Here is a 26,479-nt window from a genome sequence, read left to right on the forward strand (position 1 = left end):
CCTCTGATACGATACAGGAACGATACATTTTAGTTTAAATTAATTCGGTGCAATGCGGTTTGATTAGATGAACGAATCAAAGCAATTCGGTACAAAACGATTCAGCGCACAAACATTTGTTGCATAAACCCATTCATTTTCCATTGTAAATTCAAAACCGCTGCTGATGGAACTCCGGTGCAAGGCCTCTGAGCTGGATCTGTCTGAGCTGACCTCTCTCCCCGTCTGTCTGTCTGTGTGTAAGAATTATATACATGTGTACGGTATGTGTAGGCACCTGTACTGAGCCATAATGGAAACAGGGCATCTACCACCACCCCACTATCAGATAAGGGGGGCAATGTTTGCTTTTTGATCTGAAATTGACATCACCCACTAATTAATTTGTCATTTTTGCAGATTCAAAGTGTTTGAGCTAGTAATGTAATACATTTTTATCTTTAAAATAAATCTGACATAGCCAATGAACATATAGCACAACTTTGGGTTCCATGCCCCATCTCAAAATCGAATGGTTCAGACCTTCTGGAGGTATTCTGTCCTCGTTCTGAAATTATAAACTTTACCCTGTATATCTAAATAAATGACCATATACACCGAATGTTTAAAGCAAAACTACCAAAACTATTGCTGATGGTAAACCTGAACAATCAAAAATGGAATGTAGATTAAGCCCTTATCAGCAGGTAGACTATAGCTAGGTGAGAGACATTTCTCAGGCAGTAGCTTAGGCTACTTTATTCCTGTAAACATAACTTTCAACAGCGCATTTGATTACAATAACCTAGCAAATTACGTTGGTCGTCACTCAACTAATAACGCCTAATAATGAGCAAGCCTTTTTACAATTCTTTTAATGCTGAAGATGATGCGCGGCCTATCTCTTGGTCAGCGTGCGAAGCAGCGCACAGTTTGACTAGGCTACTGATAATGTCCGGGTTGTTTGGCATGCAAAATTACTTGTTGATCAATGACTGTTAACACGGTTGCTTAGTTCGACACAGACGCACAAAAGATTAGGTATTTTCGTAAAGGTAGAAAGTAATATGACCAAAATATGCTCCCCCTGAGCTCTTAACGAACCTGTTCTTCAGTAGTCCTGAAAACCCAACCCTAAGCAACAGTGATTTAGGGTATGGTTTCAATGATGGACTCTTTAGGTATAGAGTAACTACGCCACTGCCTACGTCACTATTTTATCTGCTTGAATAAAATACTAAATAGTAGCTAGCAAGATGGAGATCAGTGAGTGCATTTCACAAGTGGCTAGTTTGCTTCAGCTACCTTCACTAAAACCACTGCAAAGGTTTTGCCTGCAATCTTAAGTTTCGAATTGCGAAGTTCTGGCATGTCTGACTCATGATTTGTTGGGAAATTGTTTGTCTGAAGAGAACCCACCCTGGAATTATTATAATTTTTTCTTATCGAAGTTGCCAAAGGAGTCCTTCATTGAAACCAGCCCTAGTCACTGTTGCCTAGGGTTGGATTTTAGAGAGTAGTTCATCAAGCCTTGAAGTTGGAAGACATTGCACTAGCAACGTCAATATCGCCGGTTCAATTCCTCCAGTGATCACATGCACTTACTAAACTATATGTCGCTTTGGATATAAAGCATCTACTAAGTGACATGTTTTATTATATTAGAAATATGTCATTCTGAGTGTCTGTCATAAGTACACTAACTCGGCTGGATTATATCAAACCGACATTAAAAATCGTTGGCAGTATTTTGGTTTACATTTTTATGGGTTACATATTTCAGATGTGTCTACTTGGTATTTTTTTATGGTTGCTACCCAAAACCATACATCGGTTTTACTTGACTCAGGAAAACGTTAAAGGGTTAGTTCACCCAAATTACTAAATGATCTATTGGTTTCCTTACCTTGTAAGCAGTCTATGGACAAGGTGTCTTGCTTTGGTTTTGTTTACCTGGCAACTGTCTCCAAGTGCTAACTTCTTAGCATTTAAGGGACAAGTACAATGCAAGTCGATGCATTCCACTTTTTAATTTGGGTGATCTATCCCTTTAACACGTTAAATACTGCATGGATGCCTTCTCTCCACTGTGAGTAGAAGTTCAAAAGAGGTCTTCTCTTTCCTCACCATGAAAAGTTAACATTAGCCACCCCTATCTGTCATACTCCCTTTGTAAACAAAGCTGCTGGATCAATGGTAGGTACAGTGCCTTGCGAAAGTATTCGGCCCCCTTGAACTTTGCGACCTTTTGCCACATTTCAGGCTTCAAACATAAAGATATAAAACTGTATTACTGTGTTTTTTGTGAAGAATCAACAACAAGTGGGCACAATCATGAAGTGGAACGACATTTATTGGATATTTCAAACTTTTTTAACAAATCAAAAACTGAAAAATTGGGCGTGCAAAATTATTCAGCCCCTTTACTTTCAGTGAAGCAATCTCTCCAGAAGTTCAGTGAGGATCTCTGAATGATCAAATGTGGACCTAAATGACTAATGATGATAAATACAATCCACCTGTGTGTAATCAAGTCTCCGTATAAATGCACCTGCACTGTGATAGTCTCAGAGGTCCGTCAAAAGCGCAGAGAGCATCATGAAGAACAAGGAACACACCAGGCAGGTCCGAGATACTGTTGTGAAGAAGTTTAAAGCCAGATTTGGATACAAAAAGATTTCCCAAGCTTTAAACATCCCAAGGAGCACTGTGCAACGATAATATTGAAATGGAAGGAGTATCAGACCACTGCAAATCTACCAAGACCTGGCCGTCCCTCTAAACTTTCAGCTCATACAAGGAGAAGACTGATCAGAGATGCAGCCAAGAGGCCCATGATCACTCTGGATGAACTGCAGAGATCTACAGCTGAGGTGGGAGACTCTGTCCATAGGACAACAATCAGTCGTATATTGCACAAATCTGGCCTTTATGGAAGAGTGGCAAGAAGAAAGCCATTTCTTAAAGATATCCATAAAAAGTGTTGTTTACAGTTTGCCACAAGTCACCTGGGAGACACACCAAACATGTGGAAGAAGGTGCTCTGGTCAGATGAAACCAAAATTAAACTTTTTGGCGTAAAAGCAACACAGCTGAACACACCATCCCCACTGTCAAACATGGTGGTGGCAGCATCATGGTTTGGGCCTGCTTTTCTTCAGCAGGGACAGGGAAGATGGTTAAAATTGATGGGAAGATGGATGGAGCCAAATACAGGACCATTCTGGAAGAAAACCTGATGGAGTCTGCAAACGACCTGAGACTGGGACAGAGATTTGTCTTCCAACAAGACAATGATCCAAAACATAAAGCAAAATCTACAATGGAATGGTTCAAAAATAAACATATCCAGGTGTTAGAATGGCCAAGTCAAAGTCCAGACCTGAATCCAATCGAGAATCTGTGGAAAGAACTGAAAACTGCTGTTCACAAATGCTCTCCATCCAACCTCACTGAGCTCGAGCTGTTTTGCAAGGAGGAATGGGAAAAAATGTCAGTCTCTCGATGTGCAAAACTGATAGAGACATACCCCAAGCGACTTACAGCTGTAATCGCAGCAAAAGGTGGCGCTACAAAGTATTAACTTAAGGGGGCTGAATAATTTTGCACGCCCAATTTTTCAGTTTTTGATTTGTTAAAAAAGTTTGAAATATCCAATAAATGTCGTTCCACTTCATGATTGTGTCCCACTTGCTGTTGATTCTTCACAAAAAAATACAGTTTTATATCTTTATGTTTGAAGCCTGAAATGTGGCAAAAGGTCGCAAAGTTCAAGGGGGCCGAATACTTTTCGCAAGGCACTGTATTATTTCACTCAGACCAGGAAGTGTGTGGAATTCCACAGCACTGCTATGAGCAGGCATGCAGAAGGAAAATAGGGTAATTCTGTGTGAAAAGGGAACAAAATGTGACTTATTTCTCCATAATCCATTTGGAGACAGATGTGAAATAGATGATAAACATATTTCCTCCAAAGGACATTTCTATGGATTGCATTTCAGGAAAGTCTATAACGTCAGGGTCATTAGTTGCTCCATTTTCACATTAAATGACACAATAAAGACAAGAGTTTCTGCCATGAGCGTCCTCTTTTTAGCCTCCCTCCTGACATGTCTCTGATGTTTGAGTTTTGACATTCAGGACTAGATTGATCAGACACAGATAGCATGTCTCTCTGCATTTCTGGATAATTTTCCCATCTGTTGTTCTTACGAACAATGACAGTAATTACATCACCTATTAAACACGACAAAACCGCTATAACTGACGTCATCCAAAAGCAACACGGATACATATTGCCGTGAACATAGATACATGTTTTATCTCTCTCCTTTTCTCGAAATGCAGTGAAATAAATTCTGCCTTGGTGCAAAGAAAATGTTGCTCCAGATTCTCCTCTACAGTCGGTGCGAACCCTGTGGCCCCTTGGGCCCGTGTTGCGTTGGCCTATGTTGTGATTTATTTTCTCCGTCTGTAATTACCTGAGATGGCAGCCAAATGCCCTGCTGTGCCCTGCACCTGTGCTGCCTGAGCTAGACTGAGTACATGTCACTGGGACGGAGGAGAGTTGGGTCAGCGTTCCCAATTGGGGCGGGGGGGGGCAGCCTGCAGGGGGAAGGTTGGCAGAAGGAGTAGAGGTTGGAGTTTTTAGACAGGTGTTAGTAAAGGTTTCATGGCCTACCCCTTTACCCTCTGTACCTTGCACCTGTGTTGCCTTGGCTGAGTGGCGCTGGAGCGGTTGGGGTCTGTGGGAAAAGAGCCATGGGCAGCCTGCAGGAGAAGGTTGGAATTCTTAGAGAAGTCGGCGTAGAAATAGGTGTGGGCCAGTCAGAGTAAAGGTTTCATGTCATCTGTCGTCTGCTTCTGCTTTTCCTCTTCTTTGTCACCGTGACTGCGGTGGAAGGTTGGGTAATGTTGGTCGTGGAATGTTGCAGAGTGTGTGCTTGCAGTGGCATTTGCTGTAGGCTAATTTGCTTTAATCACTCGTGGACAGACTACGTAACATAAATGTTATTGTGGCGTCTATCAACAGACTGGCATGCGATGACTAGCGAGGAACATAGTTCCAGTTCACTGGGTTTGAATCACTGGTTATATCGTGGAATCACACTATCGCAGGGCGGGCATCCTTTGAATTTTGGGATGGGGAGGTGACATTTTGGCCCCTGAGACTTTCAGAGAGGGGTATGAAGCCACCAAAGACTTTCCGGTTTATAATCTAACACTTCTCCCCCCAGAACCTAATCAAGTACTTTGCGTGATTTTCTTGGTTCAGGGTTACTGAAATTATGTTCTCTTGAGAGCTATGGAGTCTTGTTCTCTGCCCTTTGCCAGTGGCCCTTGACGATCAGAAATCTGAAAAGCCGGGATAGGTGGATCAACACCTATTATCTAACTTAACTCACCCCTCCTAAACTAAACCCTAATCCTAAACCAATTTTGATTAACCTTTGAATCTGCCGGCTAAATGTCTGCCTTTAAATCAAATCAAATTGTATTGGTGACATACACATGGTTAACAGATGTTATTGCGAGTGTAGCGAAAAGCTTGTGCTTCTAGTTCTGACAGTGCAGCGATATCTAACATGTAATCTAACAATTCCACAACAAATATCTAAAACACATAAATCTAAGTAAAGGAATGGAATAAGAATATATACATACAGTTGAAGTTGGAAGTTCACATACACCTTAGCCAAATACATTTAAACTCAGTTTTTCACAATTCCTGACATTTAATCCTAGTAAAAATTCCCTGTTTTAGGTCAGTTAGGATCACCACTTTATTTTAAGAATGTGAAATGTCAGAATAATAGTAGAGAGAGTGATTTATTTCAGCCTTTATTTATTTCATCACATTCCCAGTTGGTCAGAAGTTTTCATACACTCAATTAGTATTTGGTAGCATTGCCTTTAAATGGTTTAACTTGGGTCAAACGTTTCATGTAGCCTTCCACAAGCTTCCCGCAATAAGTTGGGTGAATTTCGGCCCATTCCTCCTGACAGAGCTGGTGTAACTGAGTCAGGTTTTTAGGCCTCCTTGCTCGCACACACTTTTTCAGTTATGCCCACAAATCTTCTATAGGATTAAGGTCAGGGCTTTGTAATGTTGACTCCAATACTTTGATTTTGTTGTCCTTAAGCCATTTTGCCACAACTTTGGAAGTATGCTTGGGGTCATTGTCCATTTGGATGACCCATTTGCAACCAAGCTTTAACTTCTTGACAGATGTCTTGATATGTTGCTTCAATATATCCACATAATTTTCCTACCTCATGATGCCATCTATTTTGTGAAGTGCACCACTCACTCCTGCAGCAAAGCACCCCCACAACATGATGCTGCCATCCCCGTGCTTCATGGTTGGGATGGTGTTCTTCGGCTTGCAAGCCTCCCCCTTTTCCTTCAAACATAACAATGGTCATTATGACCAAACAGTTTTTGTTTCATCAGACCAGAGGACATTTCTCCAAAAAGTATGATATTTGTCCCCATGTGCAGTTGCACATCGTAGTCTGGCTTTTTTTTATGGCGGTTTTGGAGCAGTGGCTTCTTCCTTGCTGAGCGACCTTTCAGGTTATGTCGATATAGGACTCGTTTTACTGTGGATATAGATATACAATAGTGGGGTAGGGTACAATAGTGTTGAATGCTGATCTTTAGTCAATGAACAGCGTTCTTACATATTTATTCCTCTTGTCCAGATGGGACAGGGCAGTGTGATGGCGATTGCGTCGTCTGTGGACCTATTGGGGCGGTAAGCAAATTGAAGTGGGTCTGGGTGACAGGTAAAGTGGAGGTGATATGATCCTTTACTAGTCTCTCAAAGCATTTCATGATGACAGAAGTGAGTACTACGGGGCGGTAGTCATTTAGTTCAGTTACCTTTGCCTTCTTGGGTACAGGAACAATGCTAGCAATCTTGAAGCATGTGGGGACAGCAGACGGGGATAGGGAGAGATTGAATATGTCCGTAAACACACCAGCCAACTGGTCTGCGCATGCTCTGAGGGTAGGAAGGCCGTCTGGGCTGGCAGTCTTGCGAGGGTTAACACATTAAAATGTCTTACTCACGTTGGCCATGGGGGAGGAGAGCCCCCTGTCCTTGGCAGTGGGTCGTGTCGGTGGCACTGTATTATCCTCAAAGCATGCAAAGTTTAGTTTGTCTGGAAGCAAGACGTCGGTGTCCAGGACGGGGCTGGTTTTCCTTTTGTAATCTGTGATTGTCTGTAGACCCTGCCACATACGACTCATGTCTGAGCCGCTGAATTGTGACTCCTCTTTGTCTCTATACTGACATTACGCTTGTTTGATTGCTTCTTTTCTGTGTTTTGATTTTCCCGTCTAGTAATAACTTGTATTGACGGTAGGCTTATTGCATTTCTCTACAATAAAATTAACATATTATCGAAATGATGATTCCCTGATCCTGAATGACCACATGGTGGTTTTCAATCCATAATGATTTGAACACATGAAACATGAGTTTCCTTGAGACCGACAATTCCTTACTAGACAGGTCGGGATAAAAAACAGAATACTACACAGTTGTCCCATTAGACCAGAATCTCAAAAAACTGAAGTCATCATGACTATGCACATTTTATCTGTAGCTATTTAATGGCCCAGTGCAGTCAAACGTGATTTCCTGTGTTTTATATTTATTCCCATACTATGAGGTTGGAATAATACTGTGAAATTCCAGCCTGTTTTGGTGGGATGGAGTTTTTGCCTGCCTGGTGTCATCACCTTAATAGACCAATAAGAAATAGAGTTTCAAATCGGTTTACCAGTAACAGCTAGTTTTCAGTTTTCCTCTCCCAACTCAGACCATTCCTCGACAGTCCTCGCAAAATTCTTAAATGAGAAATTGCTCTTTGCTTAAAAAATTTTGTTGTTTCTTTTTGACCATTTTAATTAAAAGTGATCACGGTAAGGTACTTAATTGTTACCCAGAAATGATTTGATATTCAGATAAAAATGTCTGAATTGGACCTATGGGTCGAGCCCCGATTCCAAAACACATCCTTCTCAAGGTGTGCTCTTGGTCAGCTCTTCATCGATCGCCCGAGGCTTTCTGTGTGTGTTTTTGGAGACTGGTCGATGTGCTCCCCCTCTGTCTTGTTTGTCTTCCAGGCTCGGAACGTCACCACAGGGGAGATGGCGGCCATCAAGGTCATCAAACTGGAGCCCGGTAAGAATCTTTGCCTCCCTCTTCTCCCACTCTGGGGTTAAGTTTCCCCTACGTACAGATCTAGCATCAGCTAGACTGTCCTATTATTCCATTTGACTCAAGTCTTCTCTCCCCCACCATTCTACTTCTCCAGTCATACTGTGCCTGTTTATGAGACCCACTAAACATTTGGAATAATTGACTTAAGACCCTAGGCAAAATACAAAAGTGTTATGCAAATGAAGCCCACCTGAATGCCCCAGGCCATATGCATACAGTATATTATGACCAAGTGAGAGCATAACATTAGTGGTTATGTTGGTTGGAGCATGTTGTTTACAGTAGAGTTGCGGGTTTAAATCCTGTATAGGTCACACACTGGCCTTATTAGTGTAAAAGGCATCTGCATCATACCTACCATATCATTTGTCACATTTTTATTCTAGCCCAGCATTAACACAAAATATTCAGAATAGGGTTAACAAATTCCTTATTTCGGGAATCTGCCATCCAGGATATCTGGAAAAACCTGGGAATTTTGGGAGAATTACCAGAATTTTGCAACCCTAATTCTGACACCCTCCCTCCTCCCACACACACATATCCTTTTTCATAAAGATAAACTATACGAGGTATAGGCCAACTGACCCACTACACCAATAACCTATAGAGGGGATGTCTAACAATCCAAAAAAGCAATTTTTATTGTAGTGTTTTTCTTAGTTAGCATTAGCAGGCTTACTCATTGATCCACAGTTAGTCATAATTGCAACCATAAAACAGCCTATTTACAGTTGGTTTGTGTTTGGTGATAGTTTGTCACCAGTCAGTTGCACAATTGCATTCTGCTATGAATAGCACGTTATCAGTCTCCTTGCAATCTCTAAACTGCATTCTGTTCTGTTGCTTCCATATGTGGGAATAATAGCAAACTAGCTCTCACATGCTATCTGCTAAACCCATTTCTGTCCCTTGGCTATGATAAGTGGATTGGTTAGGTAATCTATTGAGGTTGAATTGATCATATGTAAGTAATGTTTGAATTCGTTTGGTTCCATTCACAGGAGTCTACAGAGGGAAGGACAGCTCATAATAATGGTGCCATTAACCTCCTGTGGATCCATTCTTGTAATCATCATCTATACATTTTCTAAGGATGTTTGCTACGTGTGACAACCGATATGACATTTTTGCCCGATATCCAATATTTTCCTTGCCAAGAAAAACACAATTCCCGATAACAGATATTAACATCTTTCGCAGCCTTTTAAGCATTCTAGTACAATTAAATAGTTAGACCGCTGCATCCATGTGTGTGTGTTAAGGCACTGCATCTCCGTGCAAGAGGCATCACTACAGTCCCTGGTTCGAATCCAGGCTGTATCACAACTGGCCGGGATTGGGAGTCCCATAGGGAGGCGCACAATTGGCCCAGCGTCGTCCGGGCCGTCATTGTAAATAAGAATTTGTTCTTAACTGACTTGCCTAGTTGAAAAAAGGTTAAACACACACACACTACACTGACTAAAAAGTTATTTTGTTTGCATTTACGTATGTCCCCATTACCAGAAAAACATAATCAAAACCCATTTCTTTCACTTACTTACTGTACTGTTTTGTTGGTCATTTGTTCATTCGTTTCAGTATCAACCAGGAATTCTATGGAACGCCGTTTGGGTCTTTGCGTGTCAAAAATTATGCACGTGTCACATAACACTATTTGATGTGTCAAATAACACTATTTGACCAATCAAGACCTGAATATGACTGCATGTCATATAATAACTTAAAGCGTTCATAAATGTGTTACGTAGTTATTACCCAGTCACTCTATTTCATATGTCACAGCGATTTATCGATACATATGCTATGATGCTGGTAAAGTTGTCTTGCGCACCTAACCCCAGGGTTAAGTAGCTAGCTAGCTATTTATTTTCATAAACTGAAGTTCAATTTCAATAGGCGAACAACAAGTGGCTACCTAGCGAATACTTACTCCCAAGGATTTCTAAATCATTGCTAAGAATAATGAAAATGACTGCAGTTTCTACTGGTCATTGTTTTCAGACTGGTTGTATTGGTGCTAGCTAGGTACCAAGCTAAAGCTAGCTACCCCAGAAGTTGAGGTCGAACAAATGATGCTTTATTACCAACGCGGTATTGTAAACACATCGTTCGTTGCCGGTATTTGCTTGTTGCAGACTTCTTTGTACAGATTTGACAGTGCTACTGTATCTTTTTTGACACGTAAAGACCCAAACGGCGTTCCACAGTATGTTTTTCGTGACGCTAATAGCAGTGATGCTATTAGTGTTTAACTCCGGTAGGGCAACATCTGAAAAATATTGCACTTGGTAGTGTGTACCGGTGCTCGACCAGTCGGCGAAAGCCAACATCACCCACGACAGAGAACGGTTGATTGTCAGGGGCATTGAATTCCATTATCTTGGCTTTAATGGATTTTGCCTTTGAGTTGTCTCGCTGAAATGTTCTTACTCTTTCAAATTACTTGTTGACTGCTTGATCCATACAGCAGACATTGTGGTCCAGGTAAGGAATGTAACGCAAAATTTTACGTGGCCTCATTACGGCATACGTTATATAGGTATGCAAGGTTTTTAGTATCAGCGTTAAACTAGACATCGGGCCGATACCGATTTTGGCATTTTTAGCTAATATCGTTCGATTCCGATAAGTTCACCGATATATTGTGCATTAGAGGTCGACCGATTATGATTTTTCAAAGCCGATACCGATTATTGGAGGACCCCCCAAAAAAGGCCCATACCGATTAATCGGCCAATTTTTATATATATATATTTGTAATAATGACAATTACAACAATACTGAAAAAAGAAAAGTGTCAAACTTAATATAATCCATCAATAAAATCTATTTAGTCTCAAATAAATAATGAAACTTGTTCAATTTGGTTTAAATAATGCATAAACAAAGTGTTGGAGAGGAAAGTAAAAGTGCAATATTTGCCATGTAAAAAGCTAATGTTTAAGTTCCTTGCTCAGAACATGAGAACATATGAAAGCCAGTGGTTCCTTTTAACATGAGTCTTCAATATTCCCAGGTAAGAAGTTTTAGATTGTAGTTATATAGGACTAGTTCTCTCTATACCATTTGTATTTCATTAACCTTTGACAATTGGATGTTCTTATAGGCACTATAGTATTGCCAGCCTAATCTCGGGAGTTGATAGGCTTGAAGTCATAAACAGCAAGAGATGCTGGGAAATGCAGGAATGTGCTGTTTGAATGAATGCTTACGAGCCTGCTGCTGCCTTCCACCGCTCAGTCAGACTGCTCTATCAAATATCAAATCGTAGACTTAATTATAAACACACAGAAATACGAGCCTTAGGTCATTAATATGGTCAAATCTGGAAACGATCATTTCGAGGGAAAAAAAAGTTTTCCTTCAGTGAAATACGGAACCGTTCTGTATTTTATCTAACGGGTGGCATCCCGAACTCTAAATATTGCTGTTACATTGCACAACCTTCAATGGTTATGTCATAATTATGTACAATTCTGCCAAATTACGGTCTTTGTTAGGAAGAAATGGTCTTCAAACCGTTCGCATACCCTGACTCTGCTTGCACAGAACGCAAGAAAAGTGACGCAATTTCCCTTGTTAAAAGAAATTAATGTTAGCAGGCAATATTAACTAAATATGCTGGTTTAAAAATATATAATTGTGTATTGATTTTAAGAAAGGCATTGATGTTTATGGTTAGGTACACATTGGTGCAACGACAGTACTTTTTAGGCGAATGCGCTTGTTAAATCATCATCCGTTTGGTGAAGTAGACTGTGATTCGATGAAACATTAACAGGCACCACATCGATTATATATGCAATGCAGGACAAGCTAGATGAACTCGCAATATCATCAACCATGTATAGTTAACTAGTGATTATGTTAAGATTGATTGGTTTTTATAAGATACGTTTAATGCTAGCTAGCAACTTAACTTGGCTCCCTTGCTGCACTCGCGTAACGGGTAGTCAGCCTGCCACGCAGTCTCCTCGTGGAGTGCAATGTAATCGGCCATAATCGGTGACCAAAAATGCCTATTACCGATTGTTATGAAAACTTGAAATCGGCCCTGATTAATCTGTCGACCTCTATCGTGCATCCCTACTTTTGAGCTACGTATAACACTAATTCCAAATCAACCGATAGCCCTAACCCCTCTTAATACAAAATCTGAAAGGTGCGGATACATATAAGCAATATCATGAAAACATTTGACGACAAAGTGGAGCTATTACCTTATTGCTTATCCAATCCATTTATTTCAGATCTACAAATGGGTGGCTAGGGGTCAATGTGGAGTTTAGAACATATCATTCTGTACAGTCATATGATATTGTATTTTACTGACTCTAATAGGTATGGTGCTATTAGAATCCGAATCAAACAACGATTCAATACATCTTATTAACATTTTGGTCTTCGTCGACTTTCATAATAATTTTACAGTTAACTGTTGCTGCTATAGTCGAACCAACCCAGGGGGTGGGAACTGGTGGGTGTAGGCTAGGCTAGACTAAAGAAATGTTTACTTACTTTTTCTTTCTATGAATCAACAGGGATTCACTTTGAGTTTGGCTTGTTAGACTGACAGTCAGCAGGTGGTAGGCTTGATGGACTTTGTGTGTACGGGCATGTGTGCGGTTATCTGTGCGTACGTGCATCCGTGTGTGTACAGATATGCAGCCTGAGGCTTGTGGGGTACTATCTGATGTTGCGGATGGTAAAGAGTTCAGACAGGAAGCAGCCTCTGCTTGTGCGAAGCACACGTGTGTGTATATGACCACTAATATCGTTCGTTGCCGGTGTTTGCTTGTTTGCGTACTTCTTTGTGCAGATTTGACAGTACTATTCAACTTTCAGGCAGTCCGTTAAATATACAGTACAGAATAGGATCTTGATTTGAATACCCTGTTGCTAGAGTACATTCTTACAGTACAGGACATTTAAAACGTGTGGTGTATTTTAGGTTTTTAAAAAGGCTTCTGAAGTTTGTAATTTCCACTTTGACATTTGACTTAATTTTCCATTACAAAAAATGTATCAACCCCTATGAAAATGTTCATTAAATATAATCCACTTTAAAAAAAATACATTTCCTGTTGCTGCAGGATTATTTTTCTGCTGTTGCAAACTGGCTCAAATGAAGTTCCTACATCTGTAGTTATCCAATGTTGACTTTCATAATTTTGTGTGCATGTGTGGCCGTATGTGTTGTTGTCCTTGCACGTGAGTGTGTTCTTCAACAACCAAAGCTATTCTTGGGCGGAAGGTTGAGGGGTCAGTCAGCATTGAACCGCCCCCTGACTCTCCCAATCCTCTCTTTTGTTTCAAATATTTTTATTAAACACACACAAGAATGGTGTATAAGGAATACAAGACAGGTATACAATTCTTATCTAAACATAAAAGAGTATACAAGAACAACAAGACCCAGAAGAACAAATAATACAAAACACGACATACAAAACAAGGACACAGAGCCCCCCCCCCCCCCCCCCAACTGCTCGGGTGGCGGGGCCAGTGCAAAGGTAGATTAAAATATTACAATTGAGAAATAATACAAAACACGACACAAATGTTGATAGTTTATTGAGAATATATCTAATTCCATACAGTGTTTGGAGCCATAATTTGGTAGAGGGCGCTTCCCTCCTCTTCCAAAACAACAAGATTAGTTTTTTTGCCGAGATGAGACCGTACGAGATTAGTTGTTTTTGGGGGTAGGTTAATCCGTTTAGGGACTCAGATACTCCCAGGATTATCAGAAGCGGGTCTGGATCTATTGAAGTCTCCAAAACTTCAGAGAGGATCCCAAAAATTCCACTCCAATAACCATGCAAGCTAGAGCATAGGGCAAAGCAGTGGAGTAGTGTACAGTAGCTTGACATTTATCACATGTAGGGGATGTCTCAGGAAATATCCTATGCAGTTTAGTTTTGGAATAGTGTAATCTGTGTAATACCTTGAATTGTATGAGACGATGTCTGGAATTAATGGAGCATGTGTGGATATACTCCAAGCTCTCTTCCCAGTCTGCCACCGAGATGTCAGTCCCTAGTTCTTCCTCCCATTTTGCCTTGATGGCATCAGTGGACGGTGTGCTAACAGATTGAAAAGCATCATATAGACGCGATATCAGTTTATCGGAGGTGGGGCATATTTTTATGCATCCGTCAAACATGGAAGGTTTAGCATTCCCAAATGTTGGGAGGTGTTTTCTAACGTAGTCTCTAATTTGTAGGTATCTGAAAAAATTACTTCTGGGAAGGTTATAAGTTTCCCTCAGCAACTCAAAGGAAGCAAAGGTCCCTTCTATGTATAAATCCCCTATGGTACTTATCCCCAACTCTCCCCATCGCTCAAAGGTGTTATCAAGGTTAGAAGGGGCAAAGGAGGGATTCCTGGCGACAGGGAGCATGAATGACATTGGTCTAAGCTCAAAGTGGACTTTAATTTGCTTCCAGATTCGAACGGTGCTATGTATAATAGGATTGTTACAATAAAGTGACATCTCCAGATTGACAGGCGACAAAATCACAGCGCCAATAGAGAAGGGGTGACACTCCTCACGCTCCATACTGAGCCAGCTGGATGCCGGAAGTACGTCATCCAGCAGAAACGTAACAATGCGGAGGTTAGCGGCCCAGTAATAAAATATAAAATTTGGGAGAGACAATCCTCCTTCCATCTTAGATTTACAGAGGTGTTTTTTACCTATCCTGTGTGTTTTATAATCCCAGATGAAAGGATTGATAATTGAGTCCAGTTGTTTATGAAAGGATTTAGGTATGAATACTGGGATGTTCTGATATAGGTAGAGCAGTTGTGGGAGGAAGACCATTTTAATGGCATTAATTCTTCCGAGCAGAGAAATTGGGAGAGTTCTCCAAAATAGTATGTTTGCTTTGAGTTTTTGTATCAGAGAGGGGAAATTCTCTTTAAACAGTAAGGAGTATTGTTTGGTAACTACAATTCCTAGGTAGGTAAATTTTTCTGAAGATAACTTAAATGGGAGATGTTCTAGCCAGGAGGTATTTTGCGACCGTATGGGCATTAATTCACTCTTGTTCCAATTTATTCTGTATCCCGAGAAGGTACCGAACAAATTGATCACATCAAGAATAGCTGGGATACTAGCCTGGGGTTCTGTTACATAGAGGAGGATGTCATCCGCAGATAGGGAGATCTTATTTAGAGTATCTTTAGTATTATAGCCGTGTATTGCTGCATGAGATCTAATCGTCTGAGCGAGCGGTTCGATAATTAGGGCGAAGAGCATAGGCGACAGCGCACAACCCTGCCTTGTCCCCCTGTTGAGGTTAAATCGGGGCGACAATGATTGGTTAGTGAGTATTCTGGCACAGGGGTTCCTATATAAAAGCTGGATCCAATTTATGAACCTATCTCCAATATTAAATTTCTGTAGGACCTTGAATAGATAGGGCCACTCAACTTGGTCAAAGGCCTTTTCGGCGTCAAGAGATATGACGGCAAGGTCCACGTTGGGTAACCTCTGAGAATACATAATATTGAAGAGGCGCCTGAGATTGAAGAATGAGTTTCTGTTAGGGATAACGCCGGTCTGATCCGAATGGACCAATTTGCCAATTAAAGTGCTAAGCCTGTTAGCCAGAGTTTTTGCTAAAATCTTTTGGTCTGTATTAAGGAGAGAAATTGGTCTGTATGACCCTACCTCTTCTGGATCTTTACCCTTCTTATGTATAACTGTAATGAACGCTTCGTCCAAAGTAGAAGGGAGAGCTCCATCCTCATTGGCCTGAACCAACATTTTGTGCAGATAGGGAGAGAGCATGTTGCTGAATGTTTTATAGAATTCACCAGGGTATCCATCTGGGCCCGGGGTCTTGCCACTCTTTAGAGATTGAATTGTTTCTCGAATTTCATCAAGAGATATTTCCTTATTCAGGAAGTTAGAATCTTCCTGGTTCAGGGCAGGAAGATTACAGTCCTCCAAAAATGTTTGCATAATTAAGGGGTTAGGATCCGCTTTAGATGTATATAGAGTCTCATAAAACTGCCGGAATCTGTCGTTGATGTCTTTGGGGGAAGAGAGTAATTCCCCAGATGCAGATTTAACCCTGTGAATCATTCGGTCACTCACATTTTTTCGAAGTTGTCTGGCGAGTAATTTGTGTGGTTTGTCACCAAACTCAAAATATTTTTGCTTGGCATAGAGAAAAGATTTAGCAATTTTAGCTGAGAGAATCTGATTATATTCAAATTTTAAAGAGGTAATTTTTTTATGTTTCTCCATAGATGGGTGGCTAGCATTCTCCCTATCCAGTAAGTGAATTTGTCCCTCCAGTTCTTCCAGTTTTCCTCTGTTTTGCCTACTCCTGGCAGCCTGAAAGGAGATGATACAGCCTCTCAGATAAGCCTTCAGTGTTTCCCACAATAATGCTGGGGAGGTCTCTGTGTTGTCGTTGGTATCAAAGAAAAATGTAATTTGGTCTTTAAGATATTCACAGAATGTTGGTTCTGTGAGGAGCTGAGGATTCAACCTCCAGACCCTCTCGTTTGGTACAATGTCACCCAATCTCAGGGAGAAGGTGAGTGGACTGTGGTCCGAGATTATAATATCATGATACCTCATATTACAGGTATAGGGGAGTAGTCTAGCATCCAACAAAAAGTAGTCAATTTGAGTGTAAACCTTGTGAACATGTGAGTAAAAGGAGTATTCCCTACCCGTAGGGTTAGCGATCCTCCATATATCAAATAAGTTCGAATTTTTTATGTAGGTATTCAAGAATTCGCTTGAATAGGAGGTAGGGGTTCGCCGGGTAGAGGATCTATCCAAATATTGGTCTAGCACACAGTTAAGGTCCCCTCCAATGACCAGGTTAGTATGGGAGATATCTGGAATCAGGGCAAGGACTCTTTTGAAAAAAGAGGGGTTGTCAATGTTTGGCCCATAGATATTTAGTAGAGTTACTGAGGTAGAGTGGATTTCTCCTATTGCGATCACATACCGACCCTCTTTATCCGCAATAGTCGTTTTATGTAGAAAGGGAATTCCTTTCCGTACCAGAATCGCTGTGCCTCTAGTTTTGGCAGAGAAGTTAGAGTGATACACTTGCCCCACCCACCTACACTTAAGTCTGCCATGAGAGTTATTCTTCAGATGGGTTTCTTGCAAAAATATAATATCAGACGAGAGTGCTTTCAAGTGGGCTAGGACCTTGCCCCTCTTAATTGGTTCGTTTAAACCCTTGACATTCCAGGAAGTGAATGTAAGCCCCGCCCTCCTCTCGTTTGTAGTTCCTATGGTGGCCTGCATACCATGTAACTTGATAAAAAGGTAAGAAAGCGCACCAAACCATCACGATCAGCATATGTAGCACCTACACCCGAGCAGTATCCAACCCACCCCTCCCCCCATGCAAGCACCTTTACTTCCCACCCTGTTCCCCTAATTTCCCCAACACTTACCCCCCCCATCAACCCACATTTAACAGGCATGCACAAACAGGAGAGAAAAAAAAGGAAAAATAAAAATAATAAACACATTGTCTGGCCGATGCCAAAAAAGCACGGCGCGACCTCGAACAAGAGGTAAAACAAAAATAAAATCCCAACTATACGTTCACCTCTCACTATCCTAGAACTTCTACTAACATATGAACTGAGGAGGCTCCCGCGAGTTAAGTGTTCAGTTAACATCTAATAAACCTAAACAGAATAAGTTGCAACTTAAACATATTGCGAATTTAAGCGTCATCCTGGGTCAATCCCAGAGATAAGCAAGATATAGCCTCAAGATTATATTGCTAAGCACTGCCGGTCAAAAAATAAACCATCCGCAACCGACATAGTCAGCCGTACCTTTACATACTGTGGGTCAGGAGATCGGAACAAGGATTTGTTAAATTAAACGTTCCCCCCATAAACAAAATATGTTTAATAAAAAATAAATACAAATATATACATTATATATATATATATATATATACATATATATATACATATATACACATACACACACATACACACACACATATACATACATACACACATACATACATATACATGTATACACATACACACACACATACATACATACACACATACACATACATATATATATATATATATATATATATATATATATATATATATATATATATACATACATACACACATACACACACACACAGATATACATATACACATACATACACACACAGATATACATATACACATACATACATATACATACACACACACACACACACATACATACACACATACTTACATACATACATACATACATACATATATACACACATACATACATACACACATACATACACACATATACACACCCATATATACATGTATGTATACATACACAAAAAAAAAAATCATATATAAAAATATATATTTAAAGAATATGTATATACATCCACATGTACACATACACATACAAACATTCATACCCCAGAATAACAATCTACCCTGATTTAAAATATACACATACATAGCATTTTAGTATTAAGAGAAAGTAGTAATAAAGTACAAATAGTAATTATATGTACGCACACCTACACAGACATAAACCCTACAGCGGGCTGGTGGGACTCTAGTCGGGAGAGAGGCCCACGGCCAGACAAAGGCAGAACGGAACAAAACATCAACCTGCTAACCAGGTGTCTGCCCCCTCCCAACCATCACCCCCAGTCCCCTGCAAGCAATAAATAAATGGTATGGTAGTAAGAATAATGTAAGGATTGTAAAATAAATAACGAAACAAAACAAAAGTGGGGGAATATAAGTATATCCGTCCGAAGGTGTCAGTGATCAAACCTGGAAGTAAAAAATATGCATCGCTGAGCACAGCCGGGATGAAAGTGAATGTAACGTTAATTGAGAGCTCTGACCGCCATCCCTTGGTCTGCTCAGCGTTTTACATGTTCGGTAGCCTTTGTTGAGCCCGTTTAATACGTTTTCACCCAGTATGGTATAGTATGGATTCGAGTCCATGAGCAGACCCTAACACGCAATAACAAGGCACTCTAACCTGTACGGGGGATTGGTGTATATCCTGGGATAAACTTCTCTGCGTCCAAAACCGAGGAGAGCCAAATCTTCTCACCGGAAGGCGGGGTAATTCTTAGCCTTGCAGGGAAGAGTAAGGCTGGGCGAAGATGGAGTTTGTAGAGTTTGGTCATGACATCTCTGTAGTCGGCGCGATGCTTTGCCACATCGGGCGCATAATCCTCATAGACACGGAATGGATGCCCTTTATGTGACAGGTTGCCCCTCATTCGAGCTTCACGCAGGATAAGATCCTTGGTCTTGAAACTGTGACAGCAGATGATTACTGGGCGAGGACGTTTGCCCGGTCCAGGCACTGGGACAAGGGAGCGATGTGCGCGGTCCAGCTAGGGATCCGAATCCAAAACATCCGATCCCATTGCATCCTTCAATAGCTTGGCGAAGAAGTCAGTGGGGCGAGAGCCCGCCTCTACCCCCTCTGCCAGACCAACAACGCGAAGGTTATTACGTCTGGATCGGCCCTCCAGGTCCACCACTTTCACAGAAAGCCTCTGCACAGTATCCTGCAATGACGTGCATAGCTTCTCTAACTCGTCGATCCTACCAGCGTTGAATTCAGAAGCTTTCTCAAGGTCCACACTACTCTGGCCATGCGAAGCGACCGTTCGAATGATGCTCTCGATTTTGGTGTCCAGTTCAGCAATAGTGGTCTTAAGATCCTCAGCTATAGCAACACGTAGCTCCCCCAAAGCCCGGGTAAGTTCTGTAAGTGTCACGTTGTTGCAGGTGCCTCCCGCCATGTCTGTCTCGTTGTTTAGTGGGGAGTAGGCCTCCGCTGTGGATTTATTGTCCTTTGGTCGCTTATTACTCGGCATTTTCATATAAAAAGTTACAATCTTGTATTAGAAAGAAACGTTTGTTGTAAAAAGTGCCATAAAGTAGGTTAAATTAGATTATTTCGCAAAAAAGTTGCAGGAGCCTCTCACGCACAGCCGTTCACTCCAACATGCTAGCTCCGCCCCCCCCAATCCTCTCTTTTTAATGTCAAACCACCTCTTTACCATATCCGCTGTGACAGCTCCTGCCTTGCTTTTGGGGTGTGTCCTAAATGGCACCCTATTCCCTTTTTTATAAAAAATCGTGCACTACATAGGGTGCCATTTGAGGAGGAAGATTTAGTATAGACACTCAAGACTAGAGTATTTCTGCAAGGCTTTTGGACTGTGGGACCTCTGTCGTAGTGCTTTTAACTTTAACAGGCACTATTGATTTGCTGCAACTTCCCTCTCCCTCCATTTGTGTCTATTCTTGTAAGGACACTGCATAATTCTACAATAACAGGAATTGATTTGGGGTTTATTTGTGGCATATTTTTAGGTTGTGCTCACGCCATGGTCATTTCTAACCTTTGATTTGTGTCAGTTGTGTTATCATCCACAGCTGACAGTAAACCATGTTTTATTTATATAAAGGGATAGTAAGCCAAATTACAAAATGACATATTTGTAGCCTTACCTTGTGAGCAGTTCTTACAGAGTCTCATTGTCCATGGCATAGACTGCATTCAGGGTAAGGAATCAAATAAGTAATTTGGGTGAACTATCCCTTTAATCTTAAAAGGGTGTGGATTCTAATACAAATGATATGCCCCATATCTTTAAATGTTCATTAATGAGTTCCATAGAACCATATTCTATACAACATCACATGATCTTCTATGCAGAGGCCTGTGTGACGATGGAGTTAACACGCTGGACTGGCGCCGAGGGACGTGCGAGACATCAATCAAATCAATAGGCCAATAGGAGTGCATTTTGCCCTCTGTATGTAGTCGCTCAAGGCACTTTTTTCAAGGCCCCCTTTATGAAAGACCATCAATGTTAGGTGTGTGAGTCAGTTTATCATAAAAGAACACTGTACTGTGAAGTTGTTGGGAATACCAGTCACTTCAAGGTTGCGTCTCTAATGACTATTCCCTATATAGTGAACTACTTTTGACCAGGGCCCATTGGGCTCTGGCTAAAAATAGTGGACTTATTATTTGTGACACATCCACACGCTTAAGACAACGTCCAAAATGGGGTTTCTGATGTTGTTTGAACTTCCCTTTGCGGATGTCTATGGGTTAAATGCTTTATTTTCTTCTTACAGTACATTAGAGGTAGAGAATGCACCAGACAGGGCTTTGATGGTTTGCTAGATTGACAGTGACAATTGGAGCTGGAAAGGGGTCAGAAGCTTTAAAGAGAGAGAGTGTGTGTCTTCCCAGATTTATCAGGTGGATCACATGCAGTCGATTTCAGCCCGGAGGTCTCTTATTAGCCATTCACGCTAACGCACTGCAGGAACCCCATCTAAAATTAATGTGGCCAAGGTTTTCCCCTATCTCCTTAAAATGCCAACAGCACTGCATGACGAAGGGAAGGTGCCACAATCCACTGTGACAGCGTGGAGTGACATGGAGGTGCTTGTCAGTACGCATCAGACCAGGGCAACTAGCACTCTTGACAGATGTAGCCATGGTGTCCATGAGTGTGTTTCTTGGTGACAGGGTCGATGGCTCGAGGTGTGTCGCCAATGCCAGGACCATGGAAACCTATGTAGCCTAGACATAGGCAGAGTGATTAACTATCATAGTGTGTGGAGTGGACTAACACACAGACACACCCAAGGGTGAGCGGCTGGGGCCAACCCGAGTGGCGCAATGGTCTAAAACATTGCATTGCTGTGCTAGCTGTGCCACTAGAGATTCTGGGTTAGAGTCCAGGCTCTGTCGCATGCCTTTCGTGACCATGGAGCGGCGCATAATTGGCCCAGCATCGTCCGGGTTAGGGGAGGGTTTGGCCTGCAGGGATGTCATTGTCCCATCGCGCACTAGCGACTCCTGTGGCGGGCCGGGCGCAGTGCACGATGACACGGTTGCCAGGTGTACGGTGTTTCTTCTGACACATTGGTGTGGCTGGCTTCCGGGTTAAGTGGGCATTGTGTCAAGAAGCAGTGCGGCTTGGTTGGGTTGTGTTTTGGAGGACGCACGGCTCTCGGCCTTCGTCTCTCTCTCTGTCTCTCTGTCTCTCTCTGTCTCTGTCCGTCCGTCCATCCGTCCGTCCGTCCGTCCGTTGCAGCGATGAGACAAGACTGTAACTACCAATTGGATACCATGAAATTGGGGAGGAAAAAGGGTTAAAAAAAAAAAAAGACAAATTAATGGGTGAGCGGCTAACATGTCACAGTTAACCAACGAAAGACACCATATTCAGCACCTTGTTATATCTGCCAGTCTGTTTCAATCTCAAATGTAAAACTGTTTCCCAAAGATGCTTTCAATGCAAGCCCAACTAATATACCCTAGCAACAGTTTGCTGGGAACTCATTGGCTTATCTCGCTTTAGTGGCATGCTGTGCAGAATTCAAATAAGTCATTTAATATGTGCTTTTTTGACTTGTTCCAATTTGTTCTAATCTGTGTTTGATTTTCAAATGGCATCTCGGTCATAAATACATTTTAATTTGGGCTGGCTGCCAGGCTTTATCTTCATCTTGTGCTTCGTGATGTCCATGTACAGTCCAAGAATCTGGGTTAGAGGCTGCCAAGATATTTGTAACTGCTCCAATACATTGCAACGCAGCCAATCTGTTTGCACAAGGCCCCCTCCCCCAAATCTGGATCCTGTTCATTAGGGCATGCAACTGGAAAAGTTTAAAAACATTTTGCAACGGAAAACCAAAATGAGCGTTTCCATTTAATTCCGTTTTCTTCCGTTTGGTGCCTAATGAGCACAACCCTGATGGCTTCCAGTCCTCCATGGTATTTGCCAACATTTGCTGTTCTATTAGCCAACATGAGATCATATTATGAGGTCCTTGCTTACTGTCAGCGTATGTGAGCATCCCAAAGGGGGCATCCTATTGCTTATTGCACTGCTTTATTCCATGTCACCTTGGATGAAAGGAAAAATTCACTACTGTTTGCTAAATAGTCCAAATTTAAAAACTACCATTGGTCCATACAGTTACTATATGTAAGTGCTTAGTGACCAGAATGTAATTATTAAACATTGTTTTGTAACTGCAGATAAATAAATAGATTCCATGAATTTGTAGAATATTGTGATCAAAAAGAATACATAAGAGTAAATGACAAAATTAAAAAATGTACTTTTTGAGTTATTGTTACGCCATGTTCTTAACTTAAAAAAAATGGAAGCAATTCAGCTAACATTACATCTCTGTAATAAGCCAGTAAATCTCCACTTGTGTTCTAAATATAACATATTTATAAATTGTTTTGAGTCCAAAGACTCATTCTGGCAAGAACGACATACGTGTGCAGGAGTTTATCCAAAGTCACTACTTTGGTATTAGCACGTAGAGGTGATGGCAGTCGGTAGTAGGCGTCTCCCCCAGTCCTACATGCCCCTAGACGCTGATCTTGGGTCAGTTTAGCCTTTTCCACACTAATGTTTAAGGTTATGATTAGAGCAGGAGACGCTAATTTTGGATCTGTACCTAGGGGAAACTTCACCCAGAGTATCCTACACAGTCAGTCCCTCTCTCCAATCCCTCCTGTACTGGGAAAATGTCACTGCGTCACCGGAGAAGGACAGGCTCACCACGACAGGAAGCACCAGGGCCATCTGATCTTGGTCACTGTTGAAAGTGAATCCTGGGACGCTCCTTCGGGAGGAGGCCGTAAGCAGAAAAATACCCGCAAAACCCCCCCATCGATATTTAATTCATCATAGGGTCCGTGTAAACTTTATTAATAGGGCTTTTTTTTGCTGCAGCGCTAACTCTATTCACAACCCTCGCCTTGCATATCCAGCATGTTCCATACATTTTAATGAGCCATTACATAAGCCAGCATACATATTTATTTTCATCTCTCATTGAGGCTCCAGAAGAGATTTTGAACACAGAGCGAATGACAGACGTAGAAATATTGAAGAGTGGTGAGAGAGAGGTGTAGAAAAAAATAATACAAAAAATAGATCAGCTTTTTAATGAGGCCTGGAGCGTCCATCATTAAGCCAGCAGTCACACTAAAGTGACTTTGTTCTCTCTCTCTCTCTCTCCTCCAAAGCGTTTGTCCCGCCGCGCATGAGATGACGCACATGCTTATAGATGTTGAGATCCGAGCCAGAGATCAAGGTCAGCCCAGATCGACGCTGTCAGGTCCACGAACCCCAGGGGACATTGTCGGAGAAAAAAAGAGGGAAAAAATTTGATTCTCGCCCATTCAGCCAATCAACCGGGCCCTGCCTTCCGTCCCTTGGGCCAATCGAAGGCGAGGGAGAGCTTCATGGGCAGTCATTTCTCGTTAAAACCAATAAACGTGTCCTGCTTCTCCCTCTGAAGAAGCATCGGGTGGAGCTGCACTCGATAGCTCTGCCTGGGAGAAATGCGCTGACATAGCAACAGTGCTGATGGAGAGTGCGGGGTTTGAATGGGCGGCACGCATCCCGTATTGAGAGAAGTGCTAAAATCGAAGTGCAAGCATCCCCAGCGGGTTTTATTAATCAAGGGCTATTTACTGCCGCCTTGTCATTGAGATAATTTCTTATCTGTGAGTGTGTGTGCATGTGTTTGAGTGCAACCTCAAGGAGACAGGCCTCCAAAACTTAGCTTCTATTGATTTCTATATCCCCAGTTTCCAAGTCCATCGCACTCCCCCCGCATTAGAATAGCGTTGAGTGTCGGGAAACACTGGCCTTCTGGTGGTGTTGACAAGCTGCCAAACTGAATATTCCCAGCCTGTGTAATTATGATCTGTGGAATTGATTCCCCTCAGTGATCGTAGTTGGACGTCGTGCGGCTCATTGATTCTGAGATGTATGGTCTTCATTTGGGAGGTGTGTAGCTTAAAGTTTGCACCGATAGCTTTGCCGGTTTGACAGATGCCTTCATCAAAAGGGACTAGCATAGATTACAAATAACGCATTGATTCTGCTAAACCAATCCTCCGAGCCATTATCTCTGCGCATCTGGTCAGTATGCAGACTATTGCACAGTTTGTAATTGTCTGCTTACTATTTGGCCCATTCTGTAAGTTCCCAGCTAGTATTGTCAGAGTGCTGTGGTTCAGTGAGGTGGTCCAAGTGTGTGTCTGTATAAAAAAATATATATATAATTCAAACTCATTTTATGCCATTTTATTCATGTAGAAGCAGCTTAAGTTCCTTTTTAAAGTGTTTCAGTCTTTTATAGTGTTTCATTGTGGACATACACTACCAGTCCAAAGTTTTAGAACACCTACTAATTCAAGGGGTTTTCTTTAGTTTCTACATTGTAGAATAATAGTGAAGACATCAAAACAATGAAATAACACATGGAATCATGTAGTAACCAAAAATGTGTTAAACAAATAAAAACATATTATATTTGAGATTCTTTAAATTGCCACCCTTTGCCTTGATGACAGCTTTGCACACTATTGGCATTCTCTCAACCAGCTTCACCTGGAATGCTTTTCCAACAGTCTTGAAGGAGTTCCCACATATGCTGAGCCAACAAGTGCTTAGCATATGTGGAAACTCCTTCAAGACTGTTGGAAAAGCATTTTCCTTCACTCTATTCCCAAACCATCTCAATTTGGTTGAGGTTGGGGGATTGTGGAGGCCAGGTCATCTGATGCAGCACTCCATCGCTCTCCTCCTTGGTAAAATAGCCCTTACACAGCCTGGAGGTGTGTTGGGTCATTGTCCTGTTGAAAAACAAATGATAGTCCCACTTAGCCTAAACAAGATGGGATGGTGTATCGCTGCAGAATGCTGTGGTAGCCATGCTGGTTAAGTGTGCCTTGAATTCTAAGTAAATCACAGACAGTGTCACCAGCAAAGCACCCCCACACCTCCATGTTTTACGGTGGGAAATGCACATGCAGAGATCATCCGTTCTCGCACTCCGCGTCTCACAAAGACATGGCTGTTCTGCCTTATTATTATTCGACCATGCTGGTCATTTATGAACATTTGAACATCTTGACCATGTTCTGTTATAATCTCCACCCGGCACAGCCAGAAGAGGACTGGCCACCCCACATAGCCTGGTTCCTCTCTAGGTTTCTTCCTAGGTTTTGGCCTTTCTAGGGAGTTTTTCCTAGCCACCGTGCTTCTACACCTGCATTGCTTGCTGTTTGGGGTTTTAGGCTGGGTTTCTGTACAGCACTTTGAGATATCAGCTGATGTACGAAGGGCTGTATAAATAAATTTGATTTGATTTGATGGCGGTTGGAACAAAAATCTCCAATTTGGACTCCA

The 26,479-nt window shown here is 41.7% G+C and overlaps 1 pseudogene; it reads left to right on the top strand.

Moving 5' to 3' along the window:
* The window catches only part of LOC139364540 (mitogen-activated protein kinase kinase kinase kinase 3-like), a 95,994-nt pseudogene that overhangs the window by 19,541 nt on the left and 49,974 nt on the right, over nucleotides 1–26,479 (top strand).

Source organism: Oncorhynchus clarkii, chromosome 13 (genome assembly GCF_045791955.1).
Source record: "Oncorhynchus clarkii lewisi isolate Uvic-CL-2024 chromosome 13, UVic_Ocla_1.0, whole genome shotgun sequence".
NCBI lineage: Eukaryota > Metazoa > Chordata > Actinopteri > Salmoniformes > Salmonidae > Oncorhynchus > Oncorhynchus clarkii.